The sequence below is a fragment of the Panthera onca genome, chromosome F2 (assembly GCF_046562875.1).
Source record: "Panthera onca isolate mPanOnc1 chromosome F2, mPanOnc1 haplotype 2, whole genome shotgun sequence".
NCBI classification, from domain to species: domain Eukaryota; kingdom Metazoa; phylum Chordata; class Mammalia; order Carnivora; family Felidae; genus Panthera; species Panthera onca.
The window spans coordinates 47,921,754-47,943,948 of NC_138356.1; the positions used below are offsets into that span (position 1 = coordinate 47,921,754).

The 22,195-nt window shown below is 37.9% G+C and overlaps 1 protein-coding gene across 3 annotated transcripts in view; it reads right to left on the minus strand.

Annotated features, from left to right (window-relative positions):
* Positions 1 to 22,195, minus strand: part of NCALD (neurocalcin delta) — a 396,530-nt gene that overhangs the window by 147,107 nt on the left and 227,228 nt on the right. For 2 of the 3 annotated variants that reach the window (XM_078441760.2, XM_078441758.2), the window contains one exon: positions 11,137 to 11,223. The gene's annotated coding sequence lies outside the window, so the exon portion shown is untranslated. Of the gene's footprint in view, positions 1 to 11,136; positions 11,224 to 19,691; positions 19,741 to 22,195 lie in introns of all 3 variants that reach the window. The other variant, XM_078441759.2, reaches the window with a different exon arrangement.

Genomic DNA, 22,195 nt, shown 5'->3' on the forward strand with positions numbered 1-22,195 from the left:
GGATTCTCCTACAACATATTTTAACGCCAACTCTTCCTGAGCTGTGTCAGGCTGAGTATCTTACCTATGTTAATGTCTTTGTTGTTATTACATCATTAATTGAAAACACAACCTCATGATGATAATGGCTAGCCAGTACTGAGAGTTCGCTATGTGCCAGGAAGTGGTCTAGACACTCAACCAACTTGATCCTACTTACTCCTCACCACAATTCTATGAGACAAGTACTATAATTTATCATTTCACAGATGAAGAGCTGAGTGCTCAGAGAGGTAAAATCATTTGCTCCAAACCCCACAGTTAGTAACTAGCCGAGTCCAGACACAGATGTCAGTATGTCAGACTTCAAAGTCCTGACTCTTCCTCCTGTTTTCAGGGAACCCTCCCTCTCCAATAGGCAGCACTGGCTGGCCAGGCCTGCTACCCAACACAGCCTTCAGACAGAATTCTTTCCATGAAAATGTTCTACTTAACAATGGCCCCTCTTGCTGACCCTGTCCCTTTCACCACTTCATTGTGAGGATTTTTTTTCTCTAACTCCTCTGTCCCAGGGTTCTATCTCCCTTGGTTACTGGGGTAACAGATATCTTGGGTGATATTTGCTGGATTTCCTATGGCCATGGCCTCTTTATCTTTCCCAGCACCTCTGAGCCATTTCACGGTCTCATTATTTAAGCCAGCTTGGAGCAATTTTCCAAAACATCCAATTAGCAAGTGCACAGAAGGAACTGGGTCCATAATTAATTAGTGATTCTAGGACACAACAAAGCAAAGGCAAAGCCAAGGATGTGGAGAGCCCTGAAGAAGCTGCGGGAAGAAGATACACACATTCCAGGATCCTTCCCCACAAAGGGCAAAGAATCAAACAAAGTGCTCACTAATTCAAATTCCAAAAGCCCTCCACACATTTTGGGATTGAACAACATCAATCACTGGGTGACAATCCCAAGTGGAACATCTCCCCTGCCAGGATGAATGGCTGCTTCTGTTTTTTTTTTTTTTTTAGCCGAGAACTGATTCTTTCCCCATTGTTTTCATGCAGAAGGTTGGCCCCTCTTTCCTCCCACAACTGTTCAAGCCTCTTCAGAGACAGTCTTTCCTACAAGATGGCCCGAACCACTGGGATTTTTTGCTTGTCAGCAGAACAGAAGCCAAATTAGAACACCAGGATTTAAGAGACCAAGCTAGGATGACTGTGGCGGCCAAGGAAGGGGAGACAATAGAAGAATGCCAGGATTCTCAGCTGTACTGGTACTATTCCAGTTTGAAGAAGAAAGGAGGGCTTTGGAGGAAGTTCATCCAGATCAAATTTTTCCCAGACACCGACTCATTCTCCAACACACATGTGAAGTGTAAATGACAGGGGACTGCTAGCACTGCTATTCGTGAAGGTGTTACCTTTTCATTAGGAGGAAATAAAGATTATTCCTTTGGAGTTTTTTGGTTACCTTTTTCTTAGGAGGAAGTAAGGATTATTCTGTACACTTTTTGGTTATTATCGACTCTCATTATTGCCCAAAAGGCCAGAGCCAACAAAACAAGTAGTCTGAAGAGTATTATAGCAAGTTCCCACATCTCACAGGATGACATCACCATCACATACTTGCCAGCAGTGAAAATAAGAAGACTTATAGAGAACGTTAGAGTTGTAGGAATCTTTCACTACTTTTTCTTACTTATAGCCTAATATCCTTTCGGTTCTAAATTCAACCAATAGCCAGCTTTCAGGGCTGATCTCTATAGTAAGGGACTATACCTAAGCCCACCCATGCCCCACCCCGACAGCAAGCCACAGTCTAAGCACTTTGATTAATACCATGGCAGTGAATGCAAGCAATGTTAAATGAAAAGGAAAATGAAAATAGCTGCTAAGACATTTATAAGACAGACTAGTTACTGCTGCTGCTGCTCAAAAGAATAAATAACCATGATGCATGTTGCTAAGCAATGTTGCATTTTCAGTCCTTAATAACTCCATTAGTAACAAAGGATGACAAACTATACTTTGAGATTGATGAGATGCTTTACCTTGCTTCTGTGAATAATCAGCCTCAGCAACCATGGCTTCCAACACAAAGCAAAAATGATTACCCTTTGTCTCCTGGCTGGGATGCATATTAGAACTCAGTGGTATATGTCCGATTGGAAGGTCTAAGGGCTCTCTGCTAACCCCATTTATCCCAGTGTCTTTAAGTCTTAAATTAAAAAAAGAAAAATAAGTGAATTGATAAATAAGCACACACTCTTCCCCCTCCCCCCCAAATTCCTCTTCTTGGTTATTATATATGTATATGTAACAAGTGCTTGAAAATTGTGAATTTTAAATACCATATCCTTAAAGATTTGTAATACAATGGTTCATCCTTCTGATTCAAAGGTAACACTGCTTTGGGGAATTCTGTGCAAGGTGGCCAACTCTGCAGACCAGTCCCAGGTCCTGGAACTATCGATGACAACTACCCCTTGGTTTAGAGATGCTAGGAAGTTGTTCAGAATAAGCTGACAACTAATGGCTTCTTGCCCTTTTCTCCCAGTTACCCAGCATTCTCTGGTTACCCAGAATTCCCAGTTACCTAATATTCCCCAGTTACTCAACATTTCCTAGCTACTATTAGGCAGAAATAGCCTGCAAGAAAATAATCTCTTCCACAGGATTCTACCAATGGAATATTGGAACTTTTCATCTCCTTAGACAAGCACACTGCACAAGAGACACTATTATCGGATAGAGCAGAGTCTGGGGCCAGACTTTTTCAGGTAGATCTCAACTATGTAATTTCCCACTGAAGTGACTTGGAGCAAAGTAATATCTTCCTGCCACTATTTGCAATGATTAACTAAGTGGAATATGCAAAGTGCTTAAAACAGTGCCTCCTTCTGGCATCTTTTGGCTCTGGAGCAGAACTATATAAGCGTTTGCAAAAATCTTCAAATACCTCCCTGGTCAAAACAAGCAAATAATTCTGTTTCTAAAAGGAGAAAAAAGCTGACTCCAGAATTCACCCTTAGGATCTTTATTTGCTGCTTTTATATTTCAGAGGAAGCCACTGATCTAAAGAAGCTAGGAATTGCCAAAATATGAATTCCTATAACATCAAACTGTTACTAATTATGGTTCTGGTCACATGCCATATGTTTCCCAGAAATAACAAACGTTCCATGGAAAAATAAGTGGCTAATAACGGTGGGAAAAACATATAGTAAATTTCCTTGTTTTTCTTGGCTGTTAACTTTAAAATAATGAAATAGTCAATAAAAAGTATGAACATCCAACTGCAGCCACTTTTTACCACTTGAGAAGGATACTCTTGAACTACTGAAAGTTAGAAATCTTTGTTCAAAAAAAAAAAAAGGAAAGAAAGAAATAAAAAGAAATCTGTGTTCCAAGAGCACTGTCAAGTAATTTATTCTGAATCTCTTACATTTTAAATTTTGAAGAAAAAAAAAGTTACTCATGTCCCAGGTGTTTTTCCCAGTAGAAATTACAGTGGTGGATGTTAAATTAACTCCATGTGATTCTCATTTTCAGAAATAGAATTTTAAACTGCTGAAGACTTTCAATGTGCCCCCTTGAGCTGCATAAAAGAAAGGCTTTAAATGTAGTTTTGTTTTTGTGGGGTTTTCTCTTCTAGAAATACATTTCTCTCAAACAATTTCTCAATATTGCCATTTAACAGGCTAAGTGTTTTAGATTTCTTTTAAACTCCTTTCATTTTTACTTAAGTGAATTTGAATGCAGCGACTTTTTGCAACTATCCAGTGAAAGAAAATTAAATTATTGATCAAGTAATCTTCACTTATAAAGGCCATACCAGCGGTAGGAAGAAGGAGGTATGTTTTATTTCAGTAGCTTTTATGTGTTTAATTTTTTTAATGTTTATTTATTTTTGAGAGAGAGAGAGAGAGAGAGAGAGACGGAGCATGAGCAGGGTTGATGTGTTAGGCAGAAAGAGAGGTAGATGCAGAATCCGAAAAAGCTCCAGGCTCTGAGCTGTCAGCACAGAGCCCGACACAGGGCTTGAACACACAAACCATGAGACCACAACCTGAGCAGAAGTCGGACACTCAACTGACTCAGCCACCCAGGTGCCCTTATTTCAGTAGCTTTTAAACTAAAGAGCAATATTTAAAATAAACCAGTCTGATATTCTCATTCATTCCTATTTTCTGATACAAGTAAGCCATGATAATCCTGTAGGTGCTAAAAACTGATTGAGATCTGATCCAAGTTACTTGGGAGACAGGTGCTGTTATCTATAGCATGATACTTCCACATGCAATAAATGTGTTTGCTATGTGACAGGCAATGCCAGGGGCTAGAATTATAATGATGAAAAAAGCAGACCCGGGTCCTGTCCTCATGGAGTTTATAGTCTGGGTCAATGCTCCTTAAAGTGTGGTCTGTGGACCAGAGCCACCCCCATGAACTATTCTTATCAGACTGAAACAGGACAAGTACAGATATTGCAAGTAACTATTCAGACATTTTTTACATGAGTTGGACATTGCTGCAACATCCAAATAATGTGTGGTCAAGTGGATGCATCTCATGGAATGTGGTATAGATGGGGTATATGCAGAACTTGGGTAGTTAAGTTTCACATGGAGAGATCTAAGCACTAGTCATGGACAAGAGGATACATATTGGCATGTGATGAATAGGAAATTTTAAAAAGCCTAGTCATCCCCATAGATAGTTTGAAAAGCACTAATCTAGTGCTTTCCAAGCATTATAGGAAAGAGAGAAAGAGGGATGGAAGGGAGGGAGGGAGGGAGGGAGGAAGACGGGGAGAGATAGAGAAAAAAAGGGAGAGTTTAATCCCAACTGAGAACATTTGAGAAAGTTCCATGTAAGACATGATTCTTAAGCATGAATTCGAATTTCAGGGGTTAGAGATCACAGCAGAAGAAGAGCTATGAAGGCAGAAAAGTGCAAGGAGATGTCCATCCTGTTACTCAGGCCACCTAGTTCATTGCTGTCAGAGAGTGATATGGGGACAGGAGCAAAGGGAGGTAAAGCAAATGAATCTCAGGAGGCGGACTGCAGCCAGTTAGTAGAAAGCTTTGAGCACCATGAAAAAGAATAAGAACTTTCTTTTTGAGAAATTAGTAGTTTTTAAATATTCCTGAGGGGGGCCTGGGTGGCTCAGTCAGTTAAGCGTCCAACTTTGGCTCAGATCATGATCTTGCGGTTCGTGGGTTCAAGCCCCACTTTGGGCTCTGTGTTCACAGCTCTGAGCCTGGAGCCTGCTTCAGATTCTCTCTCTCTCTACCCCTGCCCCACCTGCACTCTGTCTCTCTCTCTCTCTCTCAAAAATGAATAAACATTTAAAAAAAACTTTTTAATATTCCTGAATACAGTAGTGACAGGAAACAAAGCTCTATTTCACAAAACAATATATTGGTCTCACTTGAAATATATGCAACATTTTGAGGCAGGAGGCCTTTAGGTAAAATAAATAATTAAGACTCCTGGACGGCTCAGTCTGTTAAGTGGCCGACTCTTGATTTCGGCTCAGGTCGTGATCCCAGGGCTCCTGAGTTCGAGCCCTGAGTGGAGACCTACATCAGGATCTGCACTAACAGTGCAGGGCCTGCTTGGGATTCTCTGTCTCCCTCTCTCTCTGCCCCTCTCCAACTCATGATCTCTCTCTCTCTCTCCCCCTCTCCCTCTCTCTCTCAAAAATAAATATATAAACATTTAAGACATAAATAAAACAATAACAAAAAGGAATTTAAAAAAAGTTCCCCTAATGGTGCCATGTATTAGTTACATGTCTAAGTAAATTTATGCAATATTAAGTCTTCCCAGGCACCATAGTGTAGTAAAATACCACTTTAGAAGATCTATTCATGCATGATTACGGTAATTTTCAAACGTCATTTCTTAGCTGAACAGTGGCAGAGAGAACACACATTCTTCCATGTTCAGAAACATTGATTAAACCACAGATATCAAGGGAACATTAAACCAATACACTATTGTAATAACTTACACTAAAATGTTAAGTGCCAGCACCAAAGGACAGAAGAGTGGCACTTTTTTCTCTCTGTTGTTCTCAGCCTCCCATCAAACTAGAATTGAACTCATTAAATGTGCCTCATTTAAGTTTCTATGTGTCCCCTAGAGGCTCTTAATTCTTGCAGCTGAATGAGTTGGAGTCTTTTTAAGATTCCCATAAGCGTATCTTTTAAAAAATCAGGTGATCCACCAAGTAAGTTTTAAACTTTGAGGGTAAAATTTTATAGTTTTAATAAAACAATCCTCTCAAAGTGTAGGCACCCTCCCCCACAGAAAAACGTATTACCACGTTAGAATTTCACAGGTTTGGCTGAGTAAAAATCTAATTGGTTACCCTTCTAGCTCAGGTTTCATAATATCATTTTTAATTGTGATGTAGGAACTACAGAATTATAAAGACACCATCCTGTTAAACTGAAAGCTATGCATTTAGGATTGCACATGTTTTCGATACAACTATAATACCAAGCTAGAACACAGGATTGGGAACCAGTGACTATGATATACTTAAGCAGTGGTTCTCAAGTGAGAAAGTGAGTTTGCCCCTCCCAAGAGGCATTTGGCAATACTAGAGATGACTGTCATGATGGGGGGGGGGGGCGCAGGAGGAGATAGTATTGGTACCAGAATGCTACCAAACATTCTCCATGCATGGGACAGCCCCTCACAACAGAATGATCTGATCCAAATGTCAACAGTGCGCCCGAGAAACCCAGTACTAAAGGAGCACATGAACATTTCCATTACTTTTGGCATATATGGGAATAATAATTTTGATTCATACAATCTGAACATCAAAAGTCAGGAAGTTCCTAGGGACTAAAACAGATTATTATTAGGCCTCCCTTTTCTATAATGAACTCTCCTCTCAGTTTTGCAAGCAAGACCCGAAGGTGACCCTTAGAGGTGCCCTGGTTTAGTTCCATCAATGGTGATACTTTATATGCAGATATGCAACGCTGTCATCAGGGAAGCTTCAAGGAGATCTTCAGAAAAGACAGGCATGACTGAAAATTCGAACAAGGTTCCAGATGTGTATTATTTTCGGAGTCATAAGGCACTGATGATTTTAAGATGGACCATCAATTAAATAACAGCTTTTGGGAATGTGGCAAAGAAATACCTTTTCTTAAATGTGTACATTGATTGTAGGATGTGAATCTTTTTTTTAGAGACGGTAAATGTGCAAAATTTACAAAATATATTAAGTGTGTAATAAGATGTACTGAGTTCTTTTTGTAAAAAGAAATAGACTGAAATACTCTCTCTTAGATCCTTCTCGATCAATGTTAGCTTCCATTGTTTTCATTTAAATCTTTGTATTGCTCCCCTCCTGCTCCCTGCACAAGTCCAAGAAGAGGAGGTAAGGTGCCAGGTGGGCTGTGGTATCATGAGATCCTCAGAAACAAGAATACAAATCTCACAGCTTCCCTCTCGTGGAGTTTCACCCGAGTCTTCAACTGTGAGTTGAGTACAATGAAGAACACCCATGCTAAGCATGGTCTTAGCGCTGCTAGAACATATAAACTTAATGAAACAAAGGAATAACTACACTTGGATGCAATACAATAAATATCTGAAATTATTTTTAAAATTCCACCTAAAAACTACCCACACCACTTATACACAAACAAAAACTTACCATAAGACCTATATATTATTTCCTTATTGGCACATTATCTGCTTGTTCCACTAGAATTTAAGATCCATGTGAATAGGGATCTTGTCTCGTGTTTATTGGCTGAATGAGTGAATGAATGAGTGAACATCATCTCCCAAAGAGCAGAGTCATTATAAAATTGCAAGTTTCTTTTATTTTCACACTAGTGACACAGGTCAATAGGACTCACTGTGTATAATAAGCTACTCACATTCATTCACTCATGTATTAGTCTCTCATAATCTGTTCCTGCCACCTTTCTAGCTTTCCCTCTTTCTCTCCAGCTACACTGCCCTTGGTTCAGTTCCCAGTAAGCTCCATGTTCCCTGCTACCTGAGGGCCTCTGCCCAGAACACTCTCTTTCATGTTTGCAATCTCTTCAAATTTCTTCAGGGAAGTCATCCCTGATCACCACTTACCTAGATGTAGTGCCTGTGTTTTATGGTCTCAGTTTCCCATGTTTGTTTGTTTGTTTTTTCCCATCATAGTAATGGTCACATTTGTAAAATGTGTGCAATTATTTCATTAACATTTCCCTCCCATCCCACACCCCTCAACTACAGGCAGAAACCATACCTATCTTGTTCCCCATGAATATTGCCATCATTTAACACAGGGCCGTCACATAGCCAGTGCTCAATATTTATCGGGTGAATAAATGAATTATGTTTCTAGGAATATTATGTTACCAGATATACAGGTCTAGGATATACTAGATCATTCTCCACTAGGACTCAAGTTAGTAGGTACTTAATCAACACTTTTGGGCTAAATGGAATCATTTATCTACTGTCATTGAACTACATGCTCCTAAGTCTACATGATACTAATAGAACGTATTGCAAAATTGTTGAGAAACCAACTGCTCTCTTTCTATTCTGTTTTCTACACACTAATAAAAACGCAGCTTGGTTTATTTATTTATTTTTTCAATGAATTTTTTTAGCTGTTTTGCATTAAGAACATGACTGCGTGGAAAGTAGTTGTCAGCGAATCAATTATTTGGATGATCAGTATCTGTCTCTATTTGAAAACAGTTGGAAGCATACTTTAATTATCCCCTAGATATTTGGTGTCTTCTACTCTTGGGCTCAGAGATAATTTCTCCCCATGACTGTTCTTGAATGATAGATATTCTGTTGACACAATAGGTGGGGCGTTTTTTTGATAGAGGAGAATTTATAGGTAGATATTCTGTTGACATAACAGGTGGGTTTTTTTTTTTGATACAGGAGAATTTATAGGAAATTGACAATAAAGAGTGGTGAGCTCCCAGGCTAGAAGGATTAAAATAATATTTGTAAGAGGAGAAGGAAGGAGGTGTCTAGTGCAAAAACTATAGAAAAATAGAATTCCATGTAATATCGTATAACTGAGAAGCCAGTTACATAGAAAGCCTTGGGGAAGATATGATTTCTTGGGGATCCAGACAAAATGACTCTAGCCTCAAGGAGCTAAAGAGAGACACCCAGATGACAGGAAATCAGAAATAATTGTAAACCTGGAGTCTATTCATATACTTCACTTTAAAATAGTTTCTTTACATGTATCTTTCCTACCTATTGCTATCAGGATCTCTGTCACTAGGTAAGGTGACACCTGAAATTCTTGAACAAATTCCAGAATGCACAAGAAATGGGGCAGTATTTGCTAACTTAGGCCATCCATTTGGAAAGTCCCAGTTAGAAGATTTGGCCTCTATTCCAGAGGTCATCCTTATCCCTGCCTTGTCCACACCTCCCTCAAGACCACAGTAGTCTTGAAGCAGGAAGTGGCTCCTTCACTGCCTCAAGACCTCTTCTGTCGATTTCTCATCCAAACTGTCCTCCTCTGAATCTGGAAGATGCCTTGAATCTGCAGCATCAACTTCAGCGGCCTAGCCTTTCTCTGCTCCACATAAACCAGAGATGAAGTCGAGCCTACCTGGGGCTCACTCACACAGAGAATCTACAGTAAGGAATCACCTGTCTCTGAAATCACAGAAGAGAGACCTGCACACTTGAGGAAGGGCAGGAATGTCAGAAGCTAATCGCAGGCATATGGATTCTCCACACCTCCATGTCTAGGGGAATGGTTGCATCACACTCCTGCTTTGCTGTCTTTTGGCCAAGAACACATATTTTCCTATTACTCTTTGGTTTGATGTCAGAAAGATCCAAGGAACTAATGCAATGGCTACTATCATGTTTATGGCTGTGATAGCCATAGTACTTCAACCAGATTATCCCAAGACGTAAGAGCCTCTCACTACCAACTTAAATGCTCAATTCTATTTTGGCTTCCACGAGCAATATGCTGGAGTTGAGGCTTAGTTCTTGACGATACGAAGAAAGAAAAAATTAGTTTGCTTAGCATGACCTCAAATACTTTATTATTGTCCTATGTATCGCATTAAAAGGACTGGCCTACCAGAGTTGGATTACAGACCTTTCCCTTTCACATTCTTATTACATCCAGATAAGCCATGTTGCTCATCTAATGCCTCAACTTAATGGGGACAAAGGAAGTGGGATGAAAAAAAGCTGAGTACATTTAAATTTCATTTTGCATCAACTTATTTCCCTTCCCTGCAACACCAGGAAAATACACTTGGTTTTGTTCTTACCCACATTTGTTTTATGTTTGCCATTTATTCTTCGTTTAAAACTGTCTGGCCAAGTAAACGTCAGGTTAATATTCACGCCTTATTTACAAACAGCCACAAAAACTATTACCAGGACCTAAGCCATATTACCTTGCCTATAAATCTTGGCTTGGCTCTCATCTGGGGCCATTAGCATATCTTGAAAATTTTCCAAGAACTTCATATATCAGTAGATTTCCTTTCCTGAAAAGCCAATTTCCTAAATATTCAATGAGATGGCTTTCGAGACCCACATCAACAAATTAGGAAATTAATCATGTTCCTAACTTAACAGGAAATCCACTATTGCTGGTACTGCCGTCCTAATTGTACCATAATAGAATTTCAAAAGAATTGTTTCTGAATTTAAAAAAAATCCCATCTACTTGCTGCACAATATCTTCTTCAATTTTCCTTACCAAAGAGTAGATGTAGAAAGTAAGGAACGGCACATACAGGAAGAAAGTCAGGTTTTTACTTCATGATCATGTCCCCTATTTGTTTTTTTTTTTTTAAGTAAATTTCTTACACTTAAATAAGGTTCCCATTTAATCAGAGTCACCACAGAAGAGATTTTTTTAAAAAGTAGAAAGGGTGCATAGTTTTCTTGTCACTAATACACAAATTCATCCGGAGTTCAAGTAGAAATGTACACCTCATGACAAAGCTCTAATGGCAGCTAATAAGCCAGCACGTTTTATTTACCAGACAGCAAACATACAAACCCACAATAGCCTAACTAGGATGCAACATTTTGCCTTCTGAATCATAATTTAATAATAATCACAACTTAAAACCCAGACATTCAAGAGGTTAAAAAAAGGAACTCACAATCAGCAGTCAGACAGCGCCTCGGATTGCACAGCCTTCCACAGGATCACGACAGATTTTATCACCAGCAGCTCCGTGGCCCTGCAACTGAGATCACTCATAATTAATGAATATTTTATTTGAACATTTGACAGCTCAGTAAGCAGTTTATGTAAGGCCGTTACTTTTATTTCTTCTGTAGTTGCCTTTGCAAACAGGAAACAGGAAACACACCTTCAAGAACACTGACATATCTCAGCCTAATTGGTCTTTGGCTTAAAGTACCCAGGGGCGAGTCTTATACCACAGGGGAGATAAGTGCAGTCCCCAAAAGTATGAGACTCAGGTCTTAGCACTTCACAGTTTAAAATCATTTAGACAGATGCTGTGCAGTCCATTTATAACAGAGAGAAACTGGCCTTCTCAGTAACATTCAGGCCTCACGGCCTTAATCCTGGAAGGACTATAAACTTTAGAATAAACTCATGTATATACCAATATATATAATATGTATACATATTATATATAATACACACATATGTGTTTACATATGTACATAAATATATACTATATTAAGTAATGCATTATTTAAAACATATATATGTAATATATTATTTTAAATAATATATATTTAAATAATATATATTAAATATAATATAGTTATATTGTTATGTTATATTATATTATTATATTTATATACTTATAAATATATATTAATAATATATTTATTATATTTATATACTTATAAATATATATTAATAATATATTTATTATATTTATAAATATAAATATATATTATATTTATATAACAGGATTTCCTGTTAAGTTAGGAACATGATTAATTTCCTAATTTGTTGATTATATAAATTAATATACATTAAATAATATATATTTAAATAATATATTTAAAATAATATATATATTTTTGCCTAAACCATATATTGGAAACAATCACTCAGGAATCTTTTGGCTACAAATAACACAAACCCCACCTCAAACTCACTGATTCAAATAAATAACAAGACAAGGAACTATTTTGGTTCATTGAGCTGGGGAAAAAAATGTCCAGGTGTATGGTTGGTTTTGGGAAAACAGAGGTTCACCACATCATTTGATTCTCTGGAGTTCTCTTGGCACAGGTATTCTCTGTAGATTGATTTCAACCTCAGGCTGCCTCCTTTCATGGTACAAAAAATACTAGCTGCAGCAATTCAAGACCACTTATGTATCTTTCAAGAGGATAGTGTTAGCACTCTGGCAGTCCCAAATTCTGAGGTCACTCAGATTGCCCATCTGTCACTACTACTTTGCTGAATGGCTTTAAATTAATCAAGGCTTATCCCTGGAGGTGAGGGTAGAAACATTCCAAAGAAAAATCGCATGGGAAGTCACTCAAGATACTGGAAGGGAAAAGGGATTATTATGGAGGAAATCAACAAATGTCCAGCACAACAATCTTTGGCAGTAACCTGAAGATTGGTATTTGAGGATGTGCATCCATGAGAACACTGTGTTCTCTAAAGATGTCAACAAGAGAATGAGCTGAGGTTCAAGAGATACTGATTACCCAAATCTTTACATTCAGGTGGGCTTTCTGTTAACATTAGATTTGCTCTCTAAAAACATAGGTCACGAGAGGCATCTGGGTGGCTCAGTTGGTTAAACGTCCAACTCTTGGTTTCAGCTCAGGTCATGATCTTGTGATTTGTGGATTCAAGCCCTGCGTCGGGCTCTGTGCTGACAGTGCAGAGCCTGCTTGGGATTCTCACCCTCTACCTCCCTCTCTCTTTCTCTCTTTCTCTCTCTCTCTCTCTCTCTCTCTCTCTCTCTCTCTCTGCCCCTCCCATGTGTATGTGCTCTTTCTCTAAGTAAAATAAATAAAAAAGCTTTAAGAAAAAGAATATAGTTCAGGATATTTCCATTTTGTTTATGAAATACATTTTATAGTGTGTGAAGTGCTCCTGCATTTGATTTTGATCTTCCATTTTGACCTCCAAACAACTCTGTCGGGGATGGGGGAGGAACAGGCATTCCTAATGGAAGTTTAGAGAATGGGGCAGACACTGCTGGTTACCTATCCAATTCCCAGCATACTGTTTTTCTTTACAGAACCTTGATTTTGTTCAGGGCAGCAATTTGCCCTGTTAAAACCACAGCTAAGGATGGACAGGTGGAACAGCTTGGACCCTGGAGGTGTAAGCTAACATTACGGCGTAGGCTTCCTGGAAAAGCTCTTTTAAAAAAAAAAAATGTTTATTTATTTTTTGAGAGAGAGACAGATCACGAGCAGGGGAGGGGAAGAGAAAGAGGGAGACACAGAATCTAAAGCAGGCTCCAGGGTCCAAACCATCAGCACAGAGCCCGAGCGGGGCTCGAACCCAAGAACCGTGAGATCATGACCTAAGCCAAAGTCAGATGCTTAACTGACTGAGCCACCCAAGTGCCCCCTAGAAAAAGCTCTTTAAAGAGCTCTCCACTCGCTTTTTGCTCTTTGCGCTTCCTCTTCTTCATGCCTGAAACATTGATACAAGGCCAGAGATAGAGACATACTTTGCAGTCATGAAGTGACAAGCATGAAGACAAGAGCCACACGCTGTGAAGCCTAAACTGAAAAAAGGAGCCACTACACTAGTCCTGGTTTTCCTGCTCCCAGGCTGTTATATGAGGGGCAAAACAAAACAAAACAAAACAAAACAAAAAACACCTTTATTTGGCTAAGCTGCTGTAGAAGGGTTCTTGTTACAGGAGCTGAACGTACTCTGGATACAAGAAGCTTTTGCAACCACGTAATGACAGATCAAGGCTTAACTCCAGGCTCCTGATTCCTTGTCCAGCAATATTTCCCATAAACAGCAGTGCCTTTCCAAAAGCAGAATCTGTACTCTGAATACCACACAAACAGGCATGTTAAATTTATGCTTTCTTGCTTAACAAATAGCTTATTTGAATGATCTGAGTCATAGTTCAAATGGTGAGAGGAGATTCATTGCTTTTCATTGCTTTTGTTTTTGGTTTCTTTAGCTTTTTAACACGTGACACTCAAGCACTTACAAAACCGCTAAAGCAAGAATGCCTTGGCTACAGTAAAGGAAACCCATCATTTGACCAAAATTTCTTTCAAAGTTGCCTAAAGGAGAATTGGCCATCTTCCAAAATCTCACCATGGTTGAATTTTCTTCCTGGACCTTCTCATGAACTCAGGTATTAAAAGACAAAAGAGGAGTAGGAACTTGGAAATCACCACTCTGTCCTAACAACAAGTAGAATTCAAGAACTCCTCTTGGAACACGTTAAGAGAGGGAAGCACACAGGGCAAACTGCTGTCCCCCAGATTAGAGAGATGGACGGATGGCTTCCCTGAGCAGGGACTTACCAGCAGCAACTGCTGTAGGAAGCAGTGCTGGGGTAGGAAAACTTGAACTGTAATTTCTGAATTGCTGGAATTTCTGTGGGGACAACTCTGAGAGTTAAAAGCTCTGGGGGCACCTAGTCAAAAGGGAGCTTTCCCAATACTGTGAGATTTACTTGCAGGACATCTACCAGATTCCCACAGTAAATATCAGAGAAAAATCCCCTCCAGCTTCCAGAATGCAGAGGGCGAAAGGAACCATTTTGAAATATGCCAGAGCACTCTGTTCTTTTTCTTTTTTTAAATTTATTTATTATTTATTTTGAGAGAGCAGGTTGGGGAGGGGCAGAGACAGAATCCCAAGCAGGCTCCGAACTGTCAGTGCAGAACCCGACGCAGGGCTTGAACTCACGAACCGTAAGATCATGACCTGAGCTGAGGTTTGACTGAACCACCCAGGTGTCCCAGAGCACTCTGTTCTTAGCAAGGCACACCCTCTGGGTAAACTAGTTAATGAGAGCCTAACCTGCTAGAGTATTATGAGAACCTAACTGACCTGGGAAAGGGAAATACTGAAACCAGTCTCCTCTAGCCTTCAATGTGGGAGAAAGCAAATACTGAACTTCAGTCCACTCCAGCCATCCTGAGAAAAGGGGGAGAAAAAAACTGCAACACTGTGATGGTCACAGTCCAGAGGCACAGGCTTGCTAAAAGGCTGATCACAGAATGCGTAAAACACCTCCTCTCTCTGAGAACCTCACCACCACATTACTAAAGATCTATTTATAGCAGTTCCTTTCACCTGGTACATTGTATCTGGCTAGCAGGAAAAATTTACAAGGCATACCAAAAGAAAAAGCGCCGCGCGCACACACACACACACACACACACACACACACACACACACACACACAACTTGAAGAGACAGAGCAAGCATCAGTAGCAGTCAAGGCTGGGAAGTTGGAATTAAAAGACAACAGAGCTCTCACAAAAGGTTGAAATAATTTACTGAGCCAAAAGTCAAGGAATCACACCCAAAGATCAATTCCAGAGGGATTAAGGACTTAGCTGTAAAAAAAAAAAAAAAAAAAAAAAAAAGTTATAATGCAGAAGAAAATATAGAACATCTTTCAGACCTCCAAATGGGAAAAGGGTTCTTAAGGCACAAAACTGTTTATTGCAGAAGGAAAGATTGATAAATGTTCCCTACTATAATATTAAGATCTTTGTTTATCAAAAAGTACAATAAAGAGGGACACCTGGGTGGCTCAATTAGTTGAACACCGAACTCTCGATTCGGCTCAGGTCATGATCCCAGTGTTGTGTGATCAAGTCCTGCATTGGGCTCCATGCTAAGTGTGGACTCTGCTTAGGAGTCTCTCTCACTCTCTCCCTCTTCCCCTCTCCCCCATTCATGCATTCTCTCTCTCTCTCTCTCTCTCCCTCTAAAAAACAAAAACAAAAAAAGTATGATAAAGAAAGCAAAAAACTTGCCAACATCTGCCACAAGTTTGCAGCAAGTAAAATCAACAAAAGGCCAGTTTTTAGATTATATAAAGAAATGTTACAAATCAGTAAAAGACAACATAATAGAAAAATGAGCAAAAGATCTGACACATTGTCACAGAAGAGAAAAACAAGAATGGTAAATGTACATATAAAAAGACAAGCAACCTCATTTGTAATCAAGAAAATGCAAATTTAGCTGATGGTGGGTGTATTAGTTGATATAAGCCTCTCAAACAATTTAACTTTAACTCATGAAGTTGAATGTTTTCCGTGCCCTCCAACCCAGCAAACACACGCCTACCTATATTCTCTAGAGAAATTCTTGCATAGCAGCACTGGAAAACAGGCACAAAATGTTTACAACACCTTTCTTAAGAAAAAAAAAAAAAGCTATATTTAACACAGATGCCCACCAACAGGTAAAGAAATAAACTGAATTACATACATATAATGAAATATTAGACAACAAGGAAAATGAATAAATCATAGCTACAGGCAACAACTTGGGTGAACTGTAAAAGCACAAAGAATGAAAAAAAGCAAGTATTGGTGACTTGTTTTTATAAATAAAACCCAAGAAGAGCACATACAAACAATACTTTTGTTTAGGTAAGCCTATATCTAATACATTTTTATAGTTACATTTCATTTTAACACACGTGAAGATCTGTGTAACCAGCACTGCAATCAAGGTACAGAACTATTTATCACCACACAGAACAACATCCTACTACCATTTACAGCCACACCCATCCTCTCAGCTCCCACCCCTTATCCCTCGAAACCACAAACTTGTTCTCCATCTTTATAATTTTGTTATGTCTAGAATGTTAATAAGTGGAAACATATAATATATGACCTTTTGATGTTGGGTTTTTAAATTCAGCATAATGCTGAATTGAGATCCCAGGCACTGCCTGTATCCAAGTTGTTATTTGTATCAATAGTTGGCTCCTTTTTATTGCTGAATAGTATCTCACCGTTTGCATGTATATTTAACCACTGTATATTTAACCACTTTTGTAGGACGTGTTGGTTGTTTTCAGCTTTTGGCTTATTACAAACAAAGCTGTTGGGAAAAATTGTCTATAAGTTTTTCTGCGGACGTAAGTTGTTTCTCTGGGATAAATGCCCAGGAGAGTGACTGCTGGGTCTTATGATTCAGTTTAGGTTTAGTTTTTAAGAAACTGCCAAGCTATTTTCCAGAGAGGCTGTACCATTTTAACCACCATCAATGAATAAGAGATTCAATTTTGCCACATCTTTGCCAGCATTTGGCATTATCACTATTTATTTCAGGCTATTTTACTAGACGTGTAGTGATATTTCATTATGGTCTTCATTTGCATTTCCCTAATACCTAGTAATGTTGAACATCTTCAAGTGCTTATCTGCCATCTACACGTCCTTTTCAGTGAAATGTCTCTTTCTATCTTTTGCCCATTCTCTAATAGAACTGTTTCTTTTTTAACTAAGTTTCGAATTCTTTATATAGCCTAGATTTAAGTCCTTTGTTAGGTACATGTTTTGTAAGTTTTTTCTCCCCATCTATAGCTTGTCTTTTCATATTCTTAACAAAGTCCTTCATAGAGCAAACATTTTTAATTTGGATGAATTTAATTTTTTTTCTTTTAGACATTATGCCTTTAGTGCCATGTTTAAGGACTCTTCACACAGCCAAAAGTCCTGAATATTTTCACCCATGTTTTCTTCTAAAATTTTTATAGTTTAATATTTTATATTTAAAATTTTTTTAAGTTTATTTATTTATTTAGAGAGAGACAGAGACAGCATAAACGGGGGGAGAGTCAGAGATAGAGGGAGAAGATAAAGAATCCCAAGCAGGCTCTGCACCATCAGCACAGAGCCCAATGTGGGGCTTGAACTCACAAAACTGTGAGATCATGACCTGAGCCAAAACAGAGAGTCATACACTTAACCGACTGAGCCACTCAGGCGCCCCTATATTTTATATTTAAATGTATGATCCAATCGGAGTTAAGCTGTGGGGTTTTTAGGTTGAGGTTATCCAGCTGCTCCAGCACTAATGCTGAAAAGAATATCTTATCTCCATTGAATTGCTTTTACATACTCCTCAAAAATCAGTTGGCTGTATTTATATGTGACTACTTACAGGTCTTCCATTGAGCTATGTGTCCATCCCTCCCTCTGCTATTTCCACAGTCCTCATTATTGTAGCTATAGAAGTCTTGAAATCAAGTAGAGTGATTCCTCCCATTTTACTCTTTTTCAAAACTGGTTTAGACATTCTAGTTCCTTTCCCTTTTTGTATAAATTTTTATTTTGTTTTGTTTTTATCAAGTTTAAACATTTTTATTCCAGTATAATTAACATACAGTGTTATGTTAGTTTCAGGTGTACAATATAGTGATTCCACAATGCTATACATTACTTAGTGCTCATCATGATAAGCACTATTTCTCCATCATCTATTTCTCCCTTCCCCCCATCCATCTCCCCTCTACTAACCCTCTGTTTATTCTCTATAGTTAACAGTCTGTTTCTTGGTGCCTCTCTCTCTCTCTCTCTCTCTCTCAAACTTATTTATTTATTTCGAGAGAGAGAGCAGGGAAGAGGCAGAGAGACAGGGAGAGAGAAAATCCCAAGCAGGCTCCCTTGGTGTCAGCAAGGAGCCAGATGCTTAACCAACTAAGCCATCCAGGCACCCCATCTCTCTTTGTTCCCTTTGTTCATTTGTTTTATTTCTTAAATTCCACATAAGAGTGAAATCATATGGTATTTGTCTTTCTCTGACTGATTTTATTTCACTTAGCATTATACTCTCTAGCTCCATCCACATTGTTGCAAATGGCAAGATTTCATTCCTTTTTATGGCTGAATAATATTCCGTGTGTGTGTGTGTGTGTGTGTGTGTGTGTGTGTGTGTGTACCACATCTTCTTTATCCATTCATCTATTGATAGACACTTGGGCTGCTTCCATAATTTGGCTATTGTAAAAACTGTTGCAGTAAACATGAGGGTGCATATATCTCTTTGAATTAGTGTTTTTTTATTCATTGGGTAAATACCCAGTAGTGCGATTACTGGATTGTAGGTAGTTCTATTTTTAACTTTTTTTTGAGGAAACTTCATACTGTTTTCCACAGTGGATGTACCAGTTTGCCTTCCCACAAAAAGTGCACAAGGATTCCTTTTTCTCCACGTCCTTGCTAACACTTGTTGTTTCTTGTGTTGTTCATTTTAGCCATTCTGGCAGGTGTGAGGTGACACTGTAGTTTTGACTTGCATTTCCCTGATGATGAGTGACATTGAGTATCTTTTCACATGTCCATTGGCCATTTATATGTCTCCTTTTTGTGTAAATTTTTAGAGTAATCTTGTCTATATTTACAAAAATCTTTTCTGGAATTTTTGTAAGAATTTCATTAAATCTAAATATCAATTTGGGGAGAGTTGACACATCCACTATGTTGAATCTTCCAATCCATGAATTAGATTCATAGTATGGCTCTTCATTTATTTAGATCTTCCCATTTGATTTCTTTCATCAGCATTTTGTAGTTCTCAGCATACAAATCCTACATGTTATGTTAGATTTACATATAAGTTTCATATGTTTTTGAGCTATCATAAGTGATATTGTACATTTAATTTCAATACCCATGTATACATTGCTAGTATATAGAAATACAGTTGATTTGTTTCTTTTATACCCTTCAACTTAGCTGAACTTACCTATTAGTTCTAGTGTTTTGTAGATTCCACTGGATTTTTCTCATGCCATCTGCAAACAGAAACAATTTTATTTCTACCTTCTGATCTGTATGCCTTTTATTTTCTCTTCTTAGTTTATTGTACTGTGTAGAACTCCCAGTAGTATGTTGAATAGTTGTAATGACAAAGAACATCCTTGTCTTGCTCCTGATATTATGGGGAAAGAATTCAGTCTTTCACTATTAAATATGCTGTTAGCTGCAGGTGTTTGATAGATATTATGAAATCAATTTTAGGAAGTTCCCTCCTATTCCTATTTTTGAGAGGTTGTTTTTTTTTTAAATCATGAATGGGGGTTGAACTTTGTCAAATACTTTTTCTGCTTCCATTAGCATGATTGTGATTTTTTTCTTTAGATTGTTTATATGGTGGGTTATACTGCTTGATTTTCAAATATTGAATGAGTCTTACATCCCTAAAATAAACTCCACCTGGTCATGGTATATACTTATTTTTATATAATTATTTTTATACATAGCTGAATGCTATTTGCTATTTGTTAAGAAATTTTGCATTTATCTTCATGAGAGCAATTAGTCTCTAGTTTTCTTACATTGTATTGTCTTTTTCTAGTTTTGGTATCAGAATAGCTTCATAAGATGAAGCTTTTCTATTTTCTGGAAGAGAGTGATAGAATTGATGTAATTCTTTAAATATTTGGTAGAATTTTCCAGTGAAACCAACTGGATCTGGAATTTTCTGTTTTGGAAGGACTTGTATGAAATGGATTCGTTTCCCAAAAAGCACAAGCTACCACAACCCACACAACAAATACAGATAATTTGAATAGCCTTATACCTAAGAAAATTTAATTAGTAATCTGGAAACTTCCTTCCAAAACAGAAAATGTGTAGAGTTGTTTGAAGTATTCCTTTATTTTTCTTTTGATGCCTGCACGTCTATAGTGATGGTTAGTCTTTTTGATTTCAGATACTGGTAATGTGTGTCTTCTCTCTGTCAGTGTTGTTGAAGGCTTATCAATGTTGATCTTTTCAAAGAATCAGTTTGGGCTTTAATCTATTCTCTCTATTGTTTGTCTCTTTTCAATTTTATTGGTTTTTGTTCTTTATTATTCTTTCTTAAGCCTGCTTTGGGTTCATTTGCTCCTTTTTACAAATTAAAAAAAAAAAAACTAGTTTCTGGGGGCACCTGGGTGGTTCACTCAGTTAAGCATCTGACTTCAGCTCAGGTCACAATCTCACGGTTGGTGGATTTGAGCCCTGAGTCGGGCTCTGTGTTAACAGCTCAGAGCCTGCAGCCTGCTTTGGATTCTGTCTTTCCCTCTCTCTCTCTCTGCCCCTTCCTCACTTCTGTTCTCTCTCTTTCTCTCTCTCTCTCAAAAATAAATAAACTTAAAAAATAGTTTCTAGAGATGAGAATTTCAATTATTAACTTGAGACTTCTCCTCTTTCCTAACATACTTAGTGCTATAAAATTCCCTCTCAGAACTGCGTTAGCTGAGCCTCACAAATTTTGTTATGTTGTATTTTCATTTTCATTTACTTCAATGTATTTTTAAAAATTCCCTTAAGAATTCCTCTTTGACCCACAGATGTTTTAGAAGTTTGTTGTTTCAGTTCTAAGTATTTAGAGATTTTCCTGTAATGTTTCCATTATTGATTCCTGGTCTGATTCCGCTGTAGTCAGAGAATACACTGTATGATTTCGATTCTTTAAATTTGTTGAGGTTTGTTTTATGGATTATGGCCTATCCTGTCATATATTTTGTGGCACTTGAAAAGAATGTCTTTTCCCCTGTTGCCGGGTGGATTCTATAAACATAAATCAGATCTGGTTGACTGATCATGTTTCTGTGTTCTCTGTACTGGCTGGTTTTCCATCTAGTTCTTCTATGAATTGTTAAAAAAAGGTGTGTTGAGGTTTCCAACTCTAACTATAGAGTTGTCTATTCTTTCAGTTATCAGTTTTTCTTTCACATATTTTGCTCTGTTTGGTACATATTTAGGATTTGTGTGCAAAATATTATGTTTGCTATGTCTCTTTGGTAGATTGACCCTTTCATCATTATGTAATGTCCCTCTGTCCCTGGTCTGTTTTTTTTTTTTCTTTTTTCTTAGAAGTCTTCTTTATCTGATCTTAATATAACCATTCTTGCTTGCTTCTGATTAATGTTTGTATGATATATCTTTTTTCTATCTTTTTACTTTCACTCTCCTATATTGATATATTTGAAGGTAGTTTCTTGTAGACAGCATCTAGTTGGGTCATTTTTATTTTTATTTTTTTTTTAATTTTTAAGTAAGCTCTATGCCCAATGTGGAGCTTGAACTCACAACCCTGAGATCAAGAGTCAAATACTCCACCAGCTGAGCCAGCCAAGCACCCAAGCTGGGTCATTTTTTTAAATCTATTGTGTCAACCACTTTCTTATAATTTGTATACTTAGGCCATTTACATTTAATGTAATTACTGACATGCTTAGGTTATGGTCTGCCATTTTACTT